Source organism: Ursus maritimus, unplaced genomic scaffold (assembly GCF_017311325.1).
Source record: "Ursus maritimus isolate PB19 unplaced genomic scaffold, ASM1731132v1 scaffold_1, whole genome shotgun sequence".
NCBI classification, from domain to species: Eukaryota; Metazoa; Chordata; class Mammalia; order Carnivora; family Ursidae; genus Ursus; species Ursus maritimus.
Window position 1 is genome coordinate 16,272,394 of NW_024423343.1, and position 22,856 is coordinate 16,295,249.

Sequence of the window (22,856 nt, forward strand, 5' to 3'; positions counted from 1 at the left end):
GAATGTGATAAACCTCAATCTGACCCCCACTCTGGTTGTTGAACTAGTTGGCATCTTTGCCAAACCTTTGTTTTGTAATCCAGAAAATAGGAAATACAGTATAGCATCCGATTCGGAGTTACAATAGGATCGTAGGCAATATCCAGCACTAATGGGGACACAGGGCCTAAAAATACTCTGTAGGATTTTTCTCCCTTGTCTGCTCCTAGCCTGTTTCTTGGCAACATTTTTTCAGGGGATCTTCTTTCAGGGGGAGGAAACCCTTCTACATGGAGGATATAGGCTCTAAGTTTACGTCTCCTGGGGAAGACCTCAGGGCCACTGAATGGCAGCATATTTTGAGTGCCCAGCCAAGTCCTTTGTGGCCCAATTCTCATTGCTCTTCACATAATGTCCCCATTTCATGGACGGAGCCACAGCTGAGGGTCAGGTGTCCCACCTCGCTGTGTGTGGCAGCTCGGTCATTCCATCCCAGCCTGACATCCAGGCAGGAGCCTGGCCGCCGCGCCTCCACCCCTGACAGGCGGCACAGGTGTGACCGGGAGCATCCCTGCTGCTGGAACTAATGGACCTAAACAGGAGACATATCCCTTTCTCCCATCCCGCGTCTTGTTTCACTGAAAGCTAATTTAGGGAGCATACGATGACTCGATTTCCTTCACAGCTCTAATATCCAGACCATGAGTCAGAAAATTAACCTTTTAACTTAATATATACATTGCACATTGAGTCTAGTCCCCATTTTCATCTGCCTAAATGGTAAGTTTCACGCAGTATAATGAACGTCCCCTCGGGTTACACAGGGCAGGGGTCGGGTGGTTTGCAGCCGCTTTGCCCTGAGGCCGTGGTGAATGCCAGGTTACTTGACAGATTGGGCTAGTTTACATCATCAATTTTTATCGCATTCTCTTATGAAATAGAAATTTCTACCGTGGGCATGTAATTTGGTGAGTATTGAAAATAGTAAGCTCTTTCAGAAGGTTATAAAATTACATATTTATTGACAGGAAATTTGTCCTCTTTTTTTTTTTTTTGTCTTTCCCTACCGTTTATCCCAGTAAATGAGACAAGATAGCACACTTTTGGGAACTTAAAGAATTATAAAAATACGATTGTTATTTTATCTTATTTATATTTTTACTTACTTATATAGAGAAAGAGGGGGAGAGAGAGGATGTGCAAGCTGGGGGAGGGGGAGAGGGAGAGAGGGAGAGAGAATCTCAAGCAAACTCCCAGCAGGCCCAGAACTCTATCTCATGACCCCGAGATCATGACCTGAGCTGAAACCAAGAGTCAGCCTCTCAACTGACTGAGCCGCTCAGGCACTCCCAAGTACAAATTTCTTACATGTTGTATCTTCTTATCTTAAGTAAAGTCATTAAGATATACATTGATCTTTAAACAATATGGGTTTGAACTGCGTGGGTCCACTTACACGTGGAGTTTTTTCAGTGAATTCAGTACAGTGACATGGGGCTGGATCCCAGGACCCTGAGATCACAACCTGAGCAGAAGGCAGATGCTTAACTAACTGAGCCACCCTGGCGCCCCTTCTTTATGAGTTTCTTAACAACATTGTGTTTTGACTAGCTCACTTTATTCGAAGAATACAGTACAATACATATAACATACAGCATATGTGTTACTGACCTTTGTGTTCTTGGTAAGGCTACCAGTCAACAGTGGGATATTAGCAGTTAAGTTTTGGGGAGAGTGAAAAGTAATACACAGATTTTTTTTTTTTTTTAAGATTTTGACAGAGAGAGAGAGAGAGAGAGAGAGGCAGTGAGAGGGGGAACAAGGGGGAACAAGCAGGGGGAGTGGGAGAGGAAGAAGCAGGCTCCCAGCAGAGGAGCCTGACTTGGGGCTGGATCCCAGACCGCCGGGATCACGCCCTGAGCCGAAGGCAGATGCTTAATGACTGAGCCACCCAGGATCCCCCCCCCTTTTTTTTTTGGAGAGGGGAGGAGCAGAGAGAAAGAGAGAGAGAGACTCTTAAGCAGGCTTCATGCCCAGTGCAGAGCCCACTTGCAGGCTTGATCTCAGAACCCTGAGATCATGACCTGAGCCAAAATCAAATCAGACGCTTAACCAAGTGAGCCACCCAGGCGCCCCAAGACACAGGTTTTTTTGCTTGCATGAAGGTGGGAGCTCGTGCCCCTAACTCCCACATTGTTCAAGGCTCAACTATATTTAAGGTTTATGTAGCGTTTGGGCAATTCTGAAAGGTAAGCATGTAGGATGATCTTTTCTTACCTTTTCTAGTTTGCCTTTCCATTTGATACAGGCAGTGACAATTGTACGTCCCAGCTAATGTTCACCCTCAGATAAGACTGGTTATAAGGTTAACTCAGTGGGTCATAATGACTTCTGGATACACCAGGAATTAACACGGACTAACCCTTGCCCTACATGCTCAATTTCAGTTTGGCAAAAATGCCTGCAGAGGTATAGCGGAAGGATCATTTAACCTTGCCTTACTGACTGTAGTAGATGCGGGATTAGGCTTTCCTCAGTTTCTCAAGTTTTATTTTTCATTCTTCTATCCAGAAGCCTAGCACTGGATGTCACTTGGGCAGCATCTGATGGGTTTCATGCTGACCTGTGGGTTGTGGCGCTCCGGTGCTCAGGAGTGAGGGTGGCATTGGCGGGAGGCAGCACAGCACGCAGGAGTGTCCAGAAGCCTTTGGTCCAGTCATTCTCTCTGCATCTGACCTCCAGTACACCACAGAGTCCGCCATGCAGTAAACATTTCACTGCCCTCTACAGGTCAAACATTGCTTGGGTGCCTCATTTTTCTCAATTGAAATATATCTTATTTTTTTTATTCTCACCACCTACCACTTTTTAAAAATATATTTGTCATTTAATTTAATGTCATTTAATTTAATGTCATTTAATTTAATTGTATGTATTATTCTCTTTCCCCACCAATTTGTCAAGGAATATCGCTTTATCCCTGCCACCTAGAACACTAACTGACACATACCAGGTGTGTAAAAGTATTTGTGGAATAAATTGGTTAAGTAAATAATAGCTCATACTTCTCAGAGTTTGGGAGGATCGTTTAAAGTAATATAAGAGTGCATAGTGAGTCCCAGTAACTACTTGTCGTTCTTATTACTCAGGCTATGAGCCAGATTCTCAAATTCTAGATGGTCATGGACAGTTAATAAAAACTAAATCCTTACATTTTTTTATCACCTTTAATTTATAGCAAGGGGTATTGGCTTTTGAATGATTAAGAATGTGATTGAATTCTCAGAAGGTAAAATTCCTGAAAATGGAACACAAATGAAGTGTGGGGACCCTCCTTGAGCCATGTTCTGGGATGGGTGTTTATTGGGTTTAAATTCTGGTCATAGGAGCTTTGTTTAATAGCAGTCTGTTGTCTTTATAGAATTGCTCGATTGGTCCTTGCATAGGTGTTGTTAGCCAACTCTTTTGATTCACTGTGACTTACCAACTGGACCATTCCTGCCATTAACCTCCCCCACACCACTCCTCTGTTACTGTTCTCAAAGGTTACAGACACCTTCGACTTTAACAATCCCGGTCTCTTCCTAAGCCTCATCCTCCCTGACACCTTCCTTGACTGTTTGAAATTCTGGTCTGACTTTCTTCATGAACTCTCCTGGTTCCTCCATGATGAATATAGCCTTTGATCTGTGGCAGTGGGCACCAGAATTCTCAGGTCCTCTGTATGCACAGTGGGTATAACTGACAATGGCCACGACCAGAGCAAATGGTGAGAGTAAAGTGTCTGCCCTTGTCCCTGGTGGTGCTCAGTAAATTCTAGTTCCCTTTTTACTCTATGTTCTCTTGTCTGCCCTGCCTTATTTATTACTTTTTCTCCAGTTGCCTTTGAAATATGGTTATTTCCAATTCCTTCTGGAACTTTTTCTGAATCTTCAGCTCTTCTACTCCTGTGACTCCTGTGCTCTTTGCAGATGTTTTTCAGATCTCCATCCTTGGTCATGCTGACCTCCATACCTGTATTTCCAGTTGCTTCCCAAACATCTCAATACAAAATCTCAGAGTCAGTGACTGCCAAACTGACCTCATGCCCTTCCAAATCTGACTCCTCTTCCTCTAGGCCCTATTTTGGTTATAAGATCTCTACTCTCTCAGGTAGTTGGCCTGGAAACCTTAAAGCCAGTTTCAATCACACTTCTATATTCTGAAACATCTAATCAGAAGTGAGGTCCTGCTGTTGGTTTGGTCTCGATAGAGCTTTATTCCTTTTTGCATTCAAGGGCAAGTTTGGAAGTGATGTTGGCTGTTTGAAGTTAGGCCAAGCAATAGCTGCTTGACTGACATTCACAGTAGTAGGTCACAGTCTGAGGGGACGAGAATAGGGAGGGAATTATTGCAAGGTGTCCTTGGGCTAATGCTGTGGACCAAGCCAAACCTTGCTGTGTGTGGTAACTCAGAGTCTCTACATGCAGATACCTCTATGGCTAGTAAAATGCAAATACATTTTAAAGAGTTACTGAATGTGTAGTAGTAACTTTTTGTCATTGTGTAATATTTCAAATACTGCATACTGTAAGTGCAACTGTCAGAATGTTATGATGTCGTTATGAAACATGGATTTCAAGGATGATTGACTTTATTTTTATTTGTTCAGTCACCAATACATAGGAAAAAAATCAGAGATTACATGAGCTTTCATAATAAGGTTTGGGGGAGATAAATTGGAATTGAAAACCTTGAAACACTTGAATAGTGAGTTTCAAATTCTCACTTCCTAAAGATACATTTATTATATTCAAGGTGAGATACTACGCTCTATGTGTGTGTGTGTGTGTGTGTGTGTGTGTGTGTGTGTGCGTGAGACGTGACTGTGTCTAGGATAAGTGTTGTCTTCTGACTTTACCGGTTGCTTGCCGGATAATAAGGGGAAAAAATAAATGTGAAAATCAGCATCAAGGTACAAATGTTGTATACACAAACATAAACTTGAGTTCTGATTCCTGAAGGTAGTAATGCTTGATAGAAGAGGAGGTGGTTGGTTTAGATTTTGGTTTTTTGTTTGTTTTATTTTTTTAGAGAGAGAGTGGGGTGGGGAATAGTGGAGGGGGGAAGGGAGAGGCAGAAAGAGAGGGAGAGAGAGAATCTTAAGCAGGCTTCATGCCTGGGTGAGGTGAGGGGGTTGCTGAAGCAAGAATCCATCTTAGGAGCTGAGATCATGACCTGAGCCGAAATCAAGAATCAGATGCTTAACCGACGGAGCCACCCAGGTGCCCCTGATTTTAGGCTTTGAAGAAAGGTTAAGGTTTTATTATTTGTAAGTGATTGGGAATGTGTGGACCACCCAAGTAAGATCAAATGGTATGCAGTCTGGTTTGATTGAGCGTAGGATGTTTGAGGGACAAATTAGGGCTGCATATGGGGGACCTTGGGTTTCTGTACTCTTCCATTTGAATTTCATGGTATACACAATGGGGCACGTGAAAGGTTTTAAACAGGCTTGGCACCCTCAGCATGGGCATTATATTTTATTTATTACATAAAATGAGTATTTAAAAATTAGCCTTCACTCTCGCTAATGGCCAGTGAAGGCAATGGGAGAGGAAACAAAAGAGTTAAGGGGAGAGAGAGAAAAACGGAGCAATTACAGAGGAAGAAAAACAATCTGCCAAGAGATAGAGAAGGCATGGCTGGAACTCCAGATCGTGTTGGAGGTAACCTGCTGTTGTGTATTTACACTGCGAGTTTAGAATGTTACCTTTGCCTTACATTTGAGAGGTTAATGTGGTGGTTCTCCCACGATGCACAGGTCTTTAATGTTCTTTTAGCCATAAAACTTGACAGACTCCCTTCCTAAGGGAGCGCTGTAAGATTAGCTTTGAATGGCAGTGCCAGCAGCATTAATACCATCGGGGACCAGAGTCTCCCGGGTAGGATGTGTTTAGAGCTGAACAGGAGAGGTCCTGTTGGATTTGCCTGAAGAGCTGCAGAAAAGGGAATGAGTTTTCTCCCTGTCAATTGACCCTTCCTCTTCTCTCCTGTCTTTCCCTTGGAGTCCCGCTTTGAATCACCAGCTGTATTCCACCTCCTAGTGCATCGGGATTAGCCCCAGCTCAGCTGTCTGGGACTCAAGGTCCACACACTGCTTTTCAGAAACTATGCTTACTTCAAGTGCAGTGAGGAAACCCGATTGCCTTTGTGGCCACAGGACCCGGGGAATCGTAGTATTCTAGTATTCTCAAACCGTGGGTCTTGTTTGGTTTTCCACTCCTTTGATGCTTTTTAAAAAAAGATTATATTTGTTTATTTATTAGAGAGAGAGAGTGTGGGCAAGTCGGGGGTGGAGCAGAGGGAAGGGGATGAGCAGAAGGTAAGGGATAAGCAGGTTCCGTGCGGAGCATGGAGCAAGACACAGGGCGCGATCCCGTGACCCTGAGATCATGACCTGAGCCAAAATCAAGAGTTGGACACCTTACCTGATTGAGCCACCCAGGCGCCCCTCCTTTGATGCTTTTAAAAATGTATTTAAAACTACATTTACAGGCACCCTAGCTGTTATACTGCACTGTGTTATGTTTAAAGTATGTGCTTGCTTTGTTAGCAAGAAGCTTTTGCCAAGAGAATTGTATGTGGGAGAGTGTGACTAACTTAGCGAAGGGACTTACCTCTTATTCTATCTGCCTAAGCTCTCCAGGCTGCCTTTGATAGGACTTCTTTCTTCCTCCACGAGCCCCAACCCCTCAGACCTTTACTGCTATCATTCCTCCCCAAATTATTCATATCTAAATATTTTGGCTTTTCAAAACTAATCTGCTCTCTGGATTCATTTTCTGTTGGGTGATCTGAACCACAGCTTTCCTACTTCTCTGAGTGGCAGGTACTCACCAACAGAAAGCTTGAAAATCCTGCCTCCCCTACTCCTCTACATTTAAGGATTAGCTGCAGACCTTCTTGCTTGCTTGTGTAAGGATTGTCTTATTTCCCTGTTGGCAACTTTCAGCAGAACCTGTAATGTTGCCGGGCTGTTTGAAGGGAAATCGAAACCCCGACGGCCAAGAAATACAGAAACAGGAAAGTGAACCCGGAATGATCTCTGTAAAGTCACAGCCAAAAGTGGTCTGAGTTACCCTCCGTGTCCAAACTTCTCTCTCTCTTTTTTTTTAAAGATTTTATTTATTTGAGAAAGAGGGAGGGAGCATGAGCTGGGGGAGGAGCAGAAGGAGAGGGAGAAGCAGACTGCCCTTTAAGCAGGGAGCCTGATGTGGGGTCCCGATCCCAGGACTCCAGGATCATGACCTGAGCTGATGGCAGCTGCTTAACTGATTGAGCCACCCAGGCGTCCCCTGTGTCTAAACTTCTTGAGATGGTCATCGGAGTTCAGATGCTAAAGGCATCATTTGGTCATCCATTTATTCACTCAGCAAACATATACTGAGCTGCTAGCGTCACAAGATCCTGTACTCACTGTTAGAGCTTCGTAGTAAATGGGGTAGGCACCGGGGAAGATGTGTTCTATGGGGGAAATGGGCAGTAAATCTCCAAACATACGGTTCATGACTTAATCACAATTATGCAGAAGGAGGGGGTAGAGAGAGGCTCTGTAAGAGTCTATAGGAGAGAGACTTCCTTGTGGCGAGTGTGGGTGTTGGAGAAGTTTCCTTGTTTCTGACAATCTAGAGACATAGACTATTTTACACTGAAGGATAAGGACTGAGCTCTATGACCACAGAGGCAATCAAAAAAAATGGGCATGGATGGTGCCAGGTCCGAATAAATCTACTTTCATTTTTCAGTTTTCCTGGTAACCAGCAAGCTCTCTGTAGTCTCCCCATTAGGTCAACGTTGGTTCTGTCTGGAAACAGGAAAGGGAAGCTGTCGCTTGCAAAACAGCAGCGCACGGCCCACACCAACAGCTACCTGATGTCAACTGGAAACCTAATAACTTTTGCTGCTGTTGACAAATTCTTGTCAGCGGCACTCTCAGTTCCAGTTTGTATCACACTCAGGAATCCGGCCCCTCGGCTGGCTGATGTCAGGGGGTGCTGTCAGGTGGCTGCCACCGAAGTGTGGTGAAATCCGGGGCCTGGGCACTGGCCTCCTAAAGCCTGTTGTGCTAGCAGATGCAAGAGTTGTTCTGTAATCAGCGGTGGAAGTGATGGCCCCGTCTGCTTAGTTCGATCTAGACATGACTCATTTTGAAGGACAGAGCCGAGGGGGAAATCTAAGTTTTTTTCCTTATGTCACTTGTTTGGTATCTGATGTCCACCGAAAGGGACATCTTGTGACCATGGGGAGAGCAGCGTGAGCACCTGTGTCACTTACTTGGAACCCAACCATGAACCCCAGCTCTACTGGCTGCCCCAGCCCCAGGTGAGCACCACCTCTCCCTGGCCTCCGCAGCCTCCCACTGGTCACCCTGCTTCTATTGGTACTTATACCATCCGTGTTCCACTGGTGGCCAAAATGATGTTTCAAAAATCTCTAGCAAATCCCATCGCCCTATTGAGAATAAACTTTAAACTGTTCATTGAGTTTAGGTCTTATAATGAGAACACTGCTGGACTCTGAGCTTGGTCTTAGCGTTTCTCTTGAAGCATTCCCCCCACACAGTACTATTCTTTCCGTTCCTCTAATACACACTCACCACAGGGCCTTTGCAACTTTCTCTTTTTCCTTGAATGCTTTTCCATGTCAATTTTCACATTTGCTGGCCTGTTTTTAGCTCAGGGCCCAACTCATGAGTCCCCTCTGAAAGGCGGTTCCTAAGCGCCTGCTCTAAGCTGCTCCCCCATCCCCCTCAGTATCTTCCCCATCACAAGGTTTGTTGTGTGGACTGACACCCTGCCACTAGAATGTGTGCTTTTTGAAAGCACAGACCTTGTCCGTCCTTCTCCTTTGCCAGGCAGGTGTATGTGTCCACAATACATGGAGATCAAGGGAACTGGGACACCATAAAGACATTTCTTTCCTTTGTTCTCTTTTTTTTGATTTTAGTAAATGGCTGAAAGGAAATAGGGGGCACTCAGAAATCTCTGCTAAGACGGGTAAAGAGAGAGTTCAATAAAGAGTTTGAAGTGATGAATTTCTTGGAAGGAAAGAGCTGTTTATGTAAAGCCAGTCAGGTCAGTCCCTTGTTCGTGGTTCCACAGCTGGTAGATGGCAGAGCTTAGAACCTGAGTTCCATGCATGAGGCCATACCAGTTCCGGAAGGCGGAAGATAAACATACTCAACTGATCTGATGAATGGCATTTGAACCAAATTATAAATGACTTCAGTGTTTATTAAAACATCTTTGGCCACTTCAGAATCGAGTCTGTCAGGTCACAGAACGGGTTAGAGGTAGATCGTAGAAATTTAGTCTGGTGTCCTTGGAGGACACAGAGGCCCAGAGATCTTAAGTTGGTAAATGTTGGGACTGGACTCCGGGTCTGGACCCCGTGGAGCGTGGCCTCCTGGCAAGCCTGCTGTCTGAGCTCACTTCCTGCCCTTCCGCATCGGCGTGGAATGGATTCTTGGTTGTGTTTTTGACATACCAAGTGTAACCTTGACATAGCCTTGAGGGAAAAAAACCTTCATTTTGTTCATGCCGATGATCGTCTCCCTGCCAAATTTTTTTAATGCCCCCCCCCCCGCCCCGGGGGAAGATTTATGACTTCATCTTTCTTTCCTTTTTTTTTTTTTTTTTCCCCTTCAAATCCAAGCCTCTTTCAGAATGATTCAGCCTCAGGGCTAGGAAAAAAGTTTCATATTCTAATAAATAAAATGCAGGTCTTCTCTTGGTCTCAGCTTTCCAGACACAAAGTGATCTACTTTTGATGGCTGGTTGGAAGGACTTGCTAATGATTTTTCATTGCTTTGTGCTGTATAGAAAGGAAGAGTAATTAGCAAAGAGATTAAGCCGGTTTCCTACATGTAGGTAAGCCAGGTCTTTAAATAGAATCCTAGAAAAGGTTTTCAATTTCCTGTACTGTTCATTGTCATTTTTGAAGTTTGGTCTAGAAGTTGGTTTTGGGTAAGTAAAGGGTTTTTTGGATTTTTTGCTTTCTTTTTCCGTCGAGATGAATTTAGGCTATGTTGGTGATATGCAGTTTTTTCGTGTTTATTAATAAACCTGATTTGTTCCCCTGCTTTCTTCAAATGGGAGGAGTTGCACTTTTTCTTCCTTCATGACCCAGGCCTGTGGGAACATGTCACCATCATGGTCTCGTTTTTGTTTGTATTCACACCAGTTTTCATCGGGATTGCTCGTGTTTGATATTGGGGATGAGACACAGACACAGGAGCAGATTGTGACTTGGTATTTCCCCCAGCGTCCCTGTTCGTGATTTAGAAATTATACCTGGGAAAGATCTACCAACTGAACTGATAATCCTTCCCAACAAAAGATAAACACACTTGTAAGTCATCAGTGTAAGTCAGATGCACTTGAAAGGGACAAAGAATTCACCTGCAAGCACTTTTGGCATCTTACTCTTTCCCACGGATCCAGACTGATGACAGAGAAAGCCGAGGCTGCCAGAGCACTTTCCGCAGGAGAACCTCCCAGAGCCCCTAAGGGTGGGACCAGCCCGACCTGCCCTGCCATCGGGAGGATCTAGAGACTGGCCCTTTATGCTTTACCACAGGAGATCAAATGAAGGCAAGGATGTTCTCATAGTGCCATGGAGTTCAGATCTGTGAAGGTGCGGCTCCCCGGCTCCCCTCTTTTGTCCGTGTGGGTCTTTAGGAAGCTCACCGGTAAGCCCTGTCTTCGAACTTCCTAGGTTATCCTTGTCCAGGCAGGTGCCTGTGGGCTGTCTGCACCACACTGCTCAATCCTGCCAGCAGCTGAACCTGATTTCTTAGGGCACTGGTCTGCCGACCTGATGCCTTCAGAATTGCATTAAATCAGTGATCAAATCCTCCCTCACCTGCACGAGTGTACTGAGTCAGTGGGAGAGAGTGGGTTGGTGCTACACTACTTTGTGTAACAGCAAAGTCATCCCTGTTATTTCGTGTCTGGTCGGCTGGGTCTTGCTCTGATCTCTGAGGTCCCTACTAGACTGCACCAAAAACAGACAGTGCAAGATTGCCCATAAATTTCACTTGGTCTAGACGAGGACTCTTCTGGGAGCTCCTTGGGAATTTTTATTTTGTTCTCCTCAGACTTAAGCAGGGTTGGAATAGTCAAACACATAGAATATTAAATGCTGGCAGGTAGTTCTAAAAAAAAAATCATTAATCCACTGCATGGAATGCCAAAAACAGATGTTTAACCTGGTCCTACCTGTGAAGCATAAATCACTTTCTTTTTATTAGGGGTACTCAGAATCTTAAAATCCTCTTTAAAAAAAAAATCTTGGGGCACCTGGGTGGCACAGCGGTGGGGCGTCTGCCTTCGGCTCAGGGTGTGATCCTGGCGTTACGGGATCGAGCCCCACATCAGGCTCCTCCGCTATGAGCCTGCTTCTTCCTCTCTCACTCCCCCTGCTTGTGTTCCCTCTCTCGCTGGCTGTCTCTATCTCTGTCGAATAAATAAATAAAATCTTTAAAAAAAAAATCTTAATACAATAATTTTCAAAGAGTAAACAGCAAAGGGACCCATGATCAAAAACCTCAGCAGAGAATCGTAATGCATTGCTAATAACTAACATGGGGGAAGTTGGTCTTTTAAAACTGCTTTTTTTTTTTTTTTGAGATCCTCAGTCCCCATCAACATAACAAAAAAGAAGAAGGGGCGCCAAGCAGTTATTACTGCAGCCAGCGTAAATCATGATTTGTGACAACTCGGGCTATAAAGTCCTTTGGATGACAATGACTAGCGACGCTGCTGGAGTTAATCAAATAATTATTTAACACGTGTTTCTCTTGATCTGGCCCTGCCTTCAGAACATATTTCATTCTTTCCCAGTGTTCTTTACCACCTTTACTTTCAAATGGAGAAAATGAGCAAGTATAGGATGTGTGTGCAGTTAATGAGGAAACCACTTCCCTCTCCAGGCGGGCTGTGATCTCCCTAGAAAGAGGGTCCTTGTCTAAATCGGCTCGCTGGATGCCTGGAGTGCTCCCCACATCGATTTGCTGCCAGTTGGCAATCACTGTCATTTCAATTTCTGGGGTGGAAGGGGGAGCTTCCTGTCTACACTCTTTTTTCTCCAGGAGTATTCCACACAGGGCTCACTTAGTCTTTCAGGTACCATTTTTCTAGTCCATTCCTTCTACTAGCAGGTGCACAAGGAAGGACCCCATAATAGTCTACAGACACGTCTGCCAGAGAACATTCCCAAAGATGTGAGGGTGAGCAATGGACTCTTCTGTCCCTGAAAGCAGGAACACATTCCTCGCCTTTTAGCGCTTAGTACGTGCTCAGTAAATATTCACTATCATTGTTACTTTCACTGTTACTATGTGAAGGCTTAATAAATGTTTGCTAAAACATGAGTGGCCAAGTGAATGAATAAATACGCATACCTCCTATTGGGGGAACTTTTACATGATAGGTGATCACACAGACTGTATTAAATGCACATGGGGTAGTGTTAGGTGTGAGAGGGAAGACCAGCTGCTTTCCTTACTCAGTGCCTTGACCTGGTATTTGTAATCAGTGGATATGTAATGAGCCGCTTAGTCTTTATGGACCCCAAATACCGAAGGGTGAAGAAGACAATAAGAACTCATCAAAAAGCCTGGCGCTCTCTGAAATGTCACGGGTAATCAAGTTCTGTGCTAATGGCTTCAGATTTGCATGTCTTCGCTGTGAATGTTGTACTGTCCGTGGTGAGGATTGATAGTTTATATGGCCGGGCTTATTTAAATCTTGCAAAAGTATTCCCTTCTATTTTCAGTAATTTTATACTCAGATTCAAGGCAGAGGATTAGGTGTTTTTAAAAACATGATTAAACACTTTCTGCATTTAGCTCATCTTAAAGTATTAGTTTTTCTTGATTGTTTTTCTTTATAGTGTGGTCATTTGTGTTTTTAGCACTTTCTTAATATAAACTTTAATGTGTTAGAAAAGCCGACAAGCTTAAAGTTTGTCATAACCTTAAGATATTATTGTAAGTCATTCAGTTAAGTTCTGCTCAATATACTTGAATTTATATCTTCAGTAGGATCCATACATTGAAAACAAAAGTTAAATTAACATTTTCTTAATCACAACATTTACTAAAAAAAGTCGGGGTCATTGATATGTGAAATTTAGGTATGAGATAAAGACGGAAAATAAAAATTTGTAGTTTATCTAGGGATTAGAATGTTTCCCTGAATATTGTTTTTCAAGGCAATATTAAAATCTGTCTTTTTTTTTTTTTTTTTACGTAGAAAATTGTCAGTGCCCTTGGTGGGAGAATAAGAACAAGGCTTAGAGGAATCTTTATTGAACAAACTAGAAAAGAAAAGATAAATTATTAAAAGAGAAATTATTGTGATTACAATAATAATCACAAGTAGTAATTTGCTGTGCTGCCTTCTATTTAAAAATTGTCATCCTTTATCAAGCTGAAATAATTTGTGTCTAACAAGGCTCTGTTGTGATGCATTACGAAGTTATAGTAACTTCATCTTAGATAGAATTGTCATGATCAAACTAAGTAAAAGTTTCTGACCGCACCACGATCAAACCTGGTAGCAACCTCTGGGCTTTAGAACTAACAGCAGAGATTATGTCTTTTCCCAAAATCCCAAAGCCGCCCTTCACTTTATCTATCACCCAAGTGACTTACATCTGTATTTGGAAGGCTGATTGCCTTTGCTGGAGCCCTTAAAAATTCCCCATGAGGGAGAGCCCCAGGCGTACCAGCCCAAAGTTGCAGGTACAAAGATGGCAACCAACAATCTTCATTCCCATCAGTACCTTTACATGATACGGAGGAGGGCCGCGCAGTTTCTGACAATAGAATGAGGTCTTGTTCATGCGTGGAGTCTACTAATTAATTCCATGTTTAATTAAACTTTTGTCTACTTTGGACCTTCCTGCTATTCAAGTTGACTCCCTCCAAATTCACCAAAGAGGAATAGCTCCTTGCATAATTAGATTGTCTGTTTTCCAGGCAAGCAGGGAAAATAATAAGTTATTTCTCCCTTGCATTCTTCTTGTTTGTGTTCAATAATTTTTATGGAGTTAATTTAAATTGAGCAAGCTTTATGTGAACTTCCTTCCAGAGGATTTACTGCATCTTATGTGGAAACCGTCTACATCTGACATTTTAGAATTACCCACCTATTTATGGGATTATGCTGCATTCTGTTCTTGAAAGAGCAAGTCAATTTTCAGCATAGATTTTTTTCGGTCATTTTTTTTCCCTTTGTCTGTTTTTTTGAAAGCTAGCTCCCAAGTAAGAGTGGAAACAATAGAAGGAGATGGAATATAGAGAGTAGGATAGAATTGTGGCTTTCTGGAAGAGATGGTCTGGATCATAAACGATCAGTAAAAAGACGAAACCTCAAAAACCCAACCCAATCGTTGATTTCATTCTAAAAATTTACCCAATAACCTATCTTATGTGTCATCATGAAATAAGCTGCAGGTGCTATGAATGAGAACTCACTCGAAAGTTTGCTACAACGTGTTAGCAGGGGGAATGAAATAATATGGGTAAGTTGTCGTGCAGTGTTCTAGAGCTGAGATACAGTACTATGTACATAAGATACGTGGATTATCCACACTCTGATCTGGTGCAGGCCCCCTACAGGAGACTGTAGCAATAACACGTGCCCCTTTTAGGGAGGAGCTGATACAGGCCAGGAACCCAGCTTCACTCTTCTGTGGTGTCTTCTTTCCTCCTCACGCCAGCCCTGCAGAGGAGAACGTCGACGTCAGTAGGTAAACTTTCTTCTAGTTCACATATCCAATAAATGGCAGGACCAAGAACCAAATCCAGGTCTGTACGACTCAGGACCGAAGTGTGGGCCTTTCCCATACCTTCCCCTGCTGCCCCGCTATAAATTATGACACACTCTAAAAAGAAATCAGACAGTGAGGAGAAATGTGACCTAGAAAAATAACCAGTGATTTGTTTCTGCTTTACTTTTTGCCATTGTCATCCTTCACGTTCACTTACGATCTCGTTGTTGGTGAGTATGCAATGAAATATTTTCATTTTAGCTGAAACTTTGTTTTCACCATCTCCCCAGAAGCCACTTCAAAAATCATATTCTGGGGCGCCTGGGTGGCTCAGTCGTTAAGCGTCTGCCTTCGGCTCAGGGCGTGATCCCAGGGTCCTGGGATCAAGCCCCGCATTGGGCTCCCTGCTCCGCTGGGAGACTGATTCTTCCTCTCCCACTCCCCCTGCTTGTGTTCCCTCTCTCACTGGCTGTCTCTCTCTCTCTCTCTGTCAAATAAATAAATAAAATCTTAAAAAAAAATCATATTCTGAGGAGACTGAAGATCGAAAGTCACCAGCATCAGGGCAAAACCTTCATGACAATATCTCTCATGTATTACTCAGTTTGGTAGAGGCAGTGGCATGCATGGGATAAACCTGATTTTATGGTCTTTCAGAACCAGAACAACAGTCTTGCAGAAAATATTTTCTCCAGAGTATGTAAAAAAAAAAAATCTCTAAATAATTATTCCACTATTTAATAATTTAAAAAAACCCCAAACACCTGTTTTTACCATCCTGAACTTACTATCCAGATAACAAGTGTTCTTAAATCTAATAAACAAGAATTAAAAATTCCATTTAATAGATCTGAAGCACAGTGGCAAAAGAAACAGTGATCGGTTCATAGTACTGATAGCAGAGGAAAACTACTTATTTGAGATTGTGCGAGTTTAGCAAGTTTCCTTGGGATTTTGGATTAATCCATTTTCTAAATTTATTTTTTTAAGACTTTATTTATTTGAGGGAGATAGACAAAGCATGAGCAGGGGGAAGGGCAGAGGGAGAAGCAGGTTTGGGTCTTGATCACAGGACCCTGAGATCGGGACCTGAACAGAAGCAGATGCTTAACCCATTGGGCCATTCAGGCGCCCCTATTGTTTTTATTTTTAAGTAATCTCTACCCCCAATGTGGGGCTGGAACTCACAACCCCAGGGTCAAGAGTCACACACTCTGGGGCGCCTGGGTAGCACAGTCAGTTAAGCCTCTGCCTTCAGCTCAGGTCATGATTTCAGGGTCTGGAATCAAGCCCCGCATGGGGCACCCTGCTCTGCGGAAAGCCTGCTTCTTCCTCTCCTGCTCCCCCTGCTTGTGTGCATGCGCACTCTCTCTCTCTCTCTCTGTCAGATAAATAAATAAAATCTTAAAAAAAAAAAAAAAAGTCACACACTCTACCGACTGAGCGAGCCAGGCGTGCCAGATTAATCCATTTTTATAAAGACATTCCACAGCAGGCTCTGTTCTAGAACGGGTTACTACAAGCTGCAGTTATACTGGTTTGAAGAATAATTTCAATTTCATAAGGAAATCATTCATAATCATTCATTCTTTAAATTTCAAAAAATTTCAAATTTCTGGGATATTCTCTCCCATCTCCAAAACTAGTTACAACCCCCCTCATAATAATTAGGCCCTCTTTTCATTCCCTGTAGCAACTGGGTACTGGAAAAGGATGAGATACTTTGACATAATTTGAAATGTAGTGTTCTTTGACATTTTTACTTTGAGATGGGTCTGTTTACTCTTGGGCAGGAGTTCTCAAAGTGTGGTGCACTGTCATCAACCTGGACATATGTAAGGATTGCAAGTTCTCAGGCCTGGTCAGACAATCCAAAACTCGGATTGGAATCCAGCAACTGGTCTTTATACAAGTCGTCCAAATCATTCTGATGTATGTTAAAGTCTGAGAGTGATGGCTATGGGGAATAGAAGCTCAACCTCCCAGCCGAATTTGGGCTCAGGTCGTCTTCACGTTGATGTCTCCTTTTAAATCCACTGGTGTCCCAAACTAGAGCTTAGGCTTCAGTAAGAATGACCTGAGAAACTGGTAAATCTTTCAAAGTGCTTGAACACTCCTCTGGCCTATGCATATCCTTGAGTTGGGTGGGGAGTAAACCCATCTCCACTGGCAGAAGGTTAAGGCAACATTTGTTCACAGGTGTCATAAATGCAAAGTGTCTCCACTGCTCTTCTGGGTGTTCCATGATTTTAGTGGCCCAGAAAGCAAAAATCAATGTCATTCTTTAACTGTATATAGAAAAACAAGCCAAGGTCAGGATTCCCAGGAAATAAAACCTTAACCTGACCTTGAAAACTATGTAAAGTTAAAATCAATCGTAATGACTGATTGTGAAAATTCAAACAGTCTAAGAGGTATTGCCCCCAAAATGGAGAAGGGATATCCCCCAAATCAAGGTACATCATTTAACCAAGAAAATCAACTTAAAAGTTGATTTACTTAATAATAGTACTGAGTCAAATCAGTTTCCAGGATGGTGGTTGATGGAAAGTTTACTCTTGCAGCAATGGTAAGAAGGTGTTTTTTTGTTAAGCTTCACTGTTCAAAACGAAGGGAGGCCTTGCAAGGTAACAGAGACTACAGAACCTTGGATTCCAGACTTAGTCCTGGAATGCTCTAGAAGGAACTGCTGGCAAGTCATTCATCTCGAAAAGGAGTATGTTGGACTAGATCAAGTGTCAGCAAAGTATGGCCCTCAGGCCTGCCACCTGTTTTTGTATGGTCTGAGAGCTAAGAATGTTTTTTACAGACGGCATTTGCAGTCAATTTGATAATATGGAACATTTTCTTTGAAAGCTAACTAAGTGAAATGTTATCTCTCTAGATAAGAATTTCATTCTTATCATTAGTAAACCTGTATTTTTTTTAAAAAAAGGACTTCGTTATTACTATTATATTTTGAATTCCATCGATAAAAGAAATTAAAGAAAATTTGTTAGAATTTTATCTTATAAGTAAGCACCTTCTTAATATTCTTGGTGTAACTCTTAAGCCTAAATTCTTTAACTCTCTGGCTCTTTACAGAACTGTGTGCCAGTTCCTGGGCTAGATGATTGTTAAGGTTCCGTCAGAGACTCAGTGTTCAGACATTCTCAACACATATCATCAGTAAACCCAGTTGTGGAGTACAGAAGAATTGGGCCATGTGGACTTGCCAGCGCTTGGTCATGTTTTGCTATTTGGGTGTGGAGTATAATCAGAAGGACCCGAAAGTAGAGCCCTTGTTTCCCTCTGAACAATTTCCCTACCCATCTTCACCCATGAGCATAGTAATTCAGGCCACACTGTCTGGGTTAGAAAACCAACCCTGCCTGGGGCAAATTCTTCCATTTTCTTTGCCCCTGTTTTCCCTTCTATATATGGGAAATCTGTTCATGTCCACAGCTTCCCCAAAGATGGCTGGGGCTTGTGTGTTGTTATAAAAACCTCAAAGCGGAAACTTATGTGACAGATGTTTCCCTTTCCCATCAGTTTTTCTTAAATTATTCATATAATAGTCTAGCAAGTGGGGGTGCCTGGGTGGCACAGCGGTTAAGCGTCTGCCTTCAGCTCAGGGAGTGATCCCAGTGTTATGGGATCGAGCCCCACATCAGGCTCCTCCGCTATGAGCCTGCTTCTTCCTCTCCCACTCCCCCTGCTTGTGTTACCTCTCTCACTGGCTGTCTCTGTCGAATAAATAAAATCTTTAAAAAAAAAAATAGTCTAGCAAGTGAACAATTAATCAGAGAACTGATTCGATAATGCCCTTTAAAAGTGACTCTGATATTTCCAAAGCAGATTCCTAAACCTACCGAATCTACAGTGTAGCTAGTACACACGAGGCAGAGTTCCCATAGAACCCGTTTGGAAGTGCGTGCCTAATACCATACCTACATGAAGAGCTTGGAGGGACCCAGAGGCTCCCATGAGCCAAAAGTTACCTAGAGACTAGTTTGCATAAAAGTTTCAGCTTTCCCCTAGAGAGCCACTGCTGGAATTTCAGCTTTGACCTTCAGGGGACTCTGTAGTAAAATGCAAATTTGTTACCTAGGAAGGTAATTTTTAACCCATTTGTGTCTATTTGTTAGTACTTTAGCCCAAATTAGGTTTTTCAAATTAGCTGGGTGGCTGAGAGCCGCCCTTAAGTAGAAACAAATCAGATTCTCTGAAGTGGACTAGGCTAACCTTTATTAGGGACTCAGGTGATTGTGATACAAGCCCCAGCACTTTTGGCACCGAGCATTTGCGGGAGTCCCTGTGCGTATGCGCGCATCCAGTCGCGACAATATGGCCAACTGGAGAGGAGTTCTGCCCGGCAGAAATACAATGCAAGCCACTCAGATAATTCTAAGTTTAGTAGCCACATTAAAAAAAAAGGTAAGCTCTAAAGGGTGAAATTAATGATACAGTTTTTAACTTGATAAAGCCACTGTGTTATTGCTTCAATATATAATCAATATAAAAATTATCAATAGGACATTTCCTTTTGCAATACCAACTCTTTGAAATCCAGGGTGTATTTCACACTTAAAGCCTGTCTCAGTTTGGACCAGCCACATTTCAAGTGGTCAGCAGCTGCCTATGGCATAAATTAGCCATCTTAATGGCCATCGCAGCTCTGGGAGCCTTGAATTGGAAACTGGTTCGCAGATTGCAAAGCGTGGCTGGTGAAGACGACCACGGGATGGACAGCGGGGACAAATGAAAGTTGGGACCGTCCTCAGTTCTTTTGTACTCAGTTATATCAGTGTCACATTTTTGCTGAAGGTCAGTGTTAACCCCATGTAACTACAGAAAAACTTTAGAAAAACATGAGCTGGGGTTAGGTGGTGACGCTACTACTTAATTGTGTGCCCTGGGGCAAGTTACGTAAAACCCTCAATTTCTTCACTTGCAAAATGGGAATACCGATAAAGCCTCAGGCTCACCGGGTTGTTGTGGAGATTAAATAAAATAATGCACATTAACACCATAAATGCTCAAAAATGCTTGACATGTCATCACTGTTGCTGTTATTAACAATTTTTACAAATCAAAATTGCTTAAAGATGAACTATAAAGACAGTCTTTTTTTATTTCTGCAAAAAAGGAGGAAAATGACCATAACATCGATATATAATCTTTTTAAGGAGTAGGTTTAACTAGCTGCTCAAATTGGGCATTGCATGTAAATCATCTATGCACCAAGAAATCCTGAAGATGCTTCATTACCTTCAGAAGATTTTTGGTTTTGTTTAACCAGAAATTATTATGTTTAAGTATTCCATAGGGAAACTTCTATAGAATACTGTCCTAAAATACAACTCGTTATGGTACTGGGTGAGCCAATGAAAGAAAAGAACAGAGTTTTTCTTCCTCTTCTTGTCCTCATTTATCTTCTTCTTTTATTTAAAGTCAGCAGAAAGAACTAATTAAGGCAAAGCTACAGCAAAGGAACTCAAAGTTTGCACTGCACATGTGAACTAATCTTCCCACAATGATATATCTGAAAGGCCAAATAAGGCGCCCCTTCATAGTGTAACTCCAGCCAGGGGGCAGAAGGAAGTGCAGGGACTCTTGGGTATACAATTTGACTCACTCCTGACTCGCTTACCAAGCCATTACCATTCCAAAACACAGTGTAATAGTTCTCACCTACAGGAGAGTGATGGAAAATCACAACATGTGTCAATGCTTGCTATACCAAACACACCTTTCATGGGGATATTGTTTAGAATGAAAGATGTAGTGAAAATTTCAGGATGCAAATAAGTGGTGAATAAATAAATATGGGATGTTCTTACACATTCATGCACCAAAGGCTGGGAGGCTGTGAACCACGAGAGCGAAGAAATGTACTCAGCCATCAATTTAGTAGGTCATTTTGAATGTAGGCAGCAAAATGGCCGTGTGCATGAAAAACCACTACTATATTTTGAGAGATCCTTTCTAAGAATCCTGAAATATTAATAAGATGATCTTGATGTAGTTGAAGACAAAGGAATGTGTTAAGGGCAGCAAGGTTGCCGAGAATAGCACAATGACAATTTTGTACTTTTGCCTGCGCTGGTAAAAACTGGAGGAAAAGTGAGTAAAAATAGTCAGGGTGTTTAAAGAAGGGCAGCCTTCAATTTTCCAAATAGGTATAAAACTCCGTATTCCCCAGATGAATTCACATATACTTATTCTCGCTAATACATTCATGCCAGCCTCAAGGACACAGAGAAAAAGTATAAAGTCGCGATCTCGTTTTTTCCTTAAATTAACATAAACATACAACTCATTTTTGAACTTCAAACAATTCAAAACATCCTGTAATTTGACTTTTGTGAATGATGAATTTGATTTTTTTAAATGGAAGTAGTCTGATCAGCGTAGAAGTTGAGGAAATAGCAATACTCTGTTTTTCTCTTCCTTACCACTTTTTGAATGTGCTCTTTTTTTCACGTGGCAGTGAATCTACCATGGGCCAGTTTTTCTTGTCAGTCTTCCACTTCCATGGTGAGATGTTAGATTTTGATGCCTGATGGAAGGGAGGTACATAAGGATTATCAGGAATGTGGAGAATTTTCATCCAATGTCCAGATGTGAAAAAATAAGAAGCAATTCCTGTCTTCCTAGCAGTCCTAGCACCACCAGACTCAGTGCCAGGTTTCTACAGCTTGCCTTTGTTGGCTGTGACTGAGTGACACACAGGTCCCAGTGGGTTTGTTTCTGAGTTCAGGGACCTGTTGTGTTTGATGTGGGAAGAACAAGCTTGACCCTCCGTGTATCTTCCTCCCCAAGCTGGCGTTGCTGATTTTAATGGAAACCCTAGGGCCATCTTGAGCATGACCAAAGAGCGCCTTGCATATTGAACCATTCCTAATTATGTGATGTGTATAAGCTTGAGACACATAAATCTCAGTCATTGGAGCAACTTGTTTTTCTAAGATTCTCCGGTCCAGTGAAAGACGAAAGCAAATAAGGGAGAGATTGATCTCCTGGTGCATTTTATTGTTGGCGCTCCACACGTCATAAAGTTTTGGCTCGTTAAAGGAAATTCCATAAACAACTTTTAGTTAATCATCGTGAAGTAACTGTGTACCTTTCTGGAGCTTCTGCTCAACTCCCTTTCCGCTTGCCATTACACGAGCGTGATTAAGAAAATACCAGCAGGATGTGCAAGAGGGAGGAACAGACTTCTACTGGAAGCCATACAGATGCTTGATGGATGAGTCATGAGACAAGCCAAGTGGCCACATCTCAGAGAATCAAGCAGTTTCGTGGAGCTCTTTTTTTTTTTTTTTTTTTTTTAATCTACTCAGTTGAGTAAAATCTGCTGGGTTGCTGGCATGGTGGGTCTCCTTTTGTGGTCAAGCTGATGGAAAATGCCTGATGGGTTCTTCTCCCAGCTGGTGTTTTTTTGTTAGTTAAGGAACATCTTAAGGATGAGATACTTGGAGAAAATTGAAAGCAAATCATACTGGAAAAATTGTGGGTAGCTGTCACCTTTTTTTTTTTTTTTTTTTTTTAACCGCTGGTCTTATGAAAAAACGTGATTTTGGATGGCCTTGTCACTGTGGGTTTAATATTGATGGTGTTGGTCAATTTTTATTTCAGGTTGAGACAGATTTGGGAGGTGATGGTGAAGGGCATAGGGGAGAAAAAGGAGCGAGCAAGGTCCTATTAATTATTTTTTATTGTGAGGTTTCACAGAATTATTGAGATTTTCCACATTAGTAAAAGCAGTTCTTGGTGTCAGTGTGATGTTTGCAAAGATGAAGTCATGGAAAGCACGTCAGGTGGGTAAAGAACTATATGGCCCATGTTCTCTGCAGCAGGCTCTTAGGGTGTGCGTACATAGGGAGGAAGGGGGGATGTTGAAAAAATCGAGAGAGGGAAAAACAGGAGGGTTTTATTAATTGGAAAATCAACATAAAATATCTGCTGATCTTAAAAAATCTTAGCATATTATATTTCAGAATCAGCAGTTGGGACTTTATATGACTTTCCCCTGAAATTATGACCCATGTCTTACCAACTCTTTTTTTTTTTTT

At 42.4% G+C, this 22,856-nt stretch overlaps 1 protein-coding gene across 1 annotated transcript in view; it reads left to right on the top strand.

Moving 5' to 3' along the window:
- The window catches only part of EPHA4 (EPH receptor A4), a 142,122-nt gene that overhangs the window by 41,732 nt on the left and 77,534 nt on the right, over positions 1-22,856 (top strand). The window lies entirely within an intron of this gene.